We start from the raw sequence: 520 nt of genomic DNA, 5'->3' as shown, positions 1-520 counted from the left end.
ATACATGGATGTTTACGCATTATGGAATATTGACCATCCAAGGTTTACATGATGAAAGAATGTCAAGCATTTAGGGTTGACCCTTCCTTAGCCCACTTTGTATATTGATCGATGTAGAGATACATATCTCGGGCCGAATTAGGTAGGCTTGCCCTGTTGATCTGGCCTGGCCCAACAACAAATGGAGCTCCTTCTCCGTTTGGTTGGTAGAGTCTAGATACCATATCCTTGTCACCATTTATTTAGGGATAACATTTTGATTTATATCTAGGAATGGATGGAGTAGAGTATAAGTAAATCAATCCCATTAGTATGATTTCTCCCAATGAATTTGTTGCAATTATGAAGATTTTCTTGTGCATTAAATGATTGACATATTTTATACGACATTAACACATTGAAGTCTATGTAATGAATGAGAACGAGACAATGAAATATGTACCATATCTTCTGTAAGTTAATAATATGCATTTATGTGCATATATCAAATCAGATTTTTAGGTCAAAAAATGCATTGCAT

General features: G+C 34.8%; 1 pseudogene; it reads left to right on the top strand.

Annotated features, from left to right (window-relative positions):
* LOC123173003 (uncharacterized) overlaps positions 1-520 on the top strand; it is a 4,479-nt pseudogene that overhangs the window by 1,000 nt on the left and 2,959 nt on the right.

The sequence above is a fragment of the Triticum aestivum genome, unplaced genomic scaffold, assembly GCF_018294505.1.
Source record: "Triticum aestivum cultivar Chinese Spring unplaced genomic scaffold, IWGSC CS RefSeq v2.1 scaffold19435-4, whole genome shotgun sequence".
Lineage (NCBI taxonomy): Eukaryota > Viridiplantae > Streptophyta > Magnoliopsida > Poales > Poaceae > Triticum > Triticum aestivum.
This window is presented reverse-complemented; position numbering and strand designations above follow the sequence as displayed.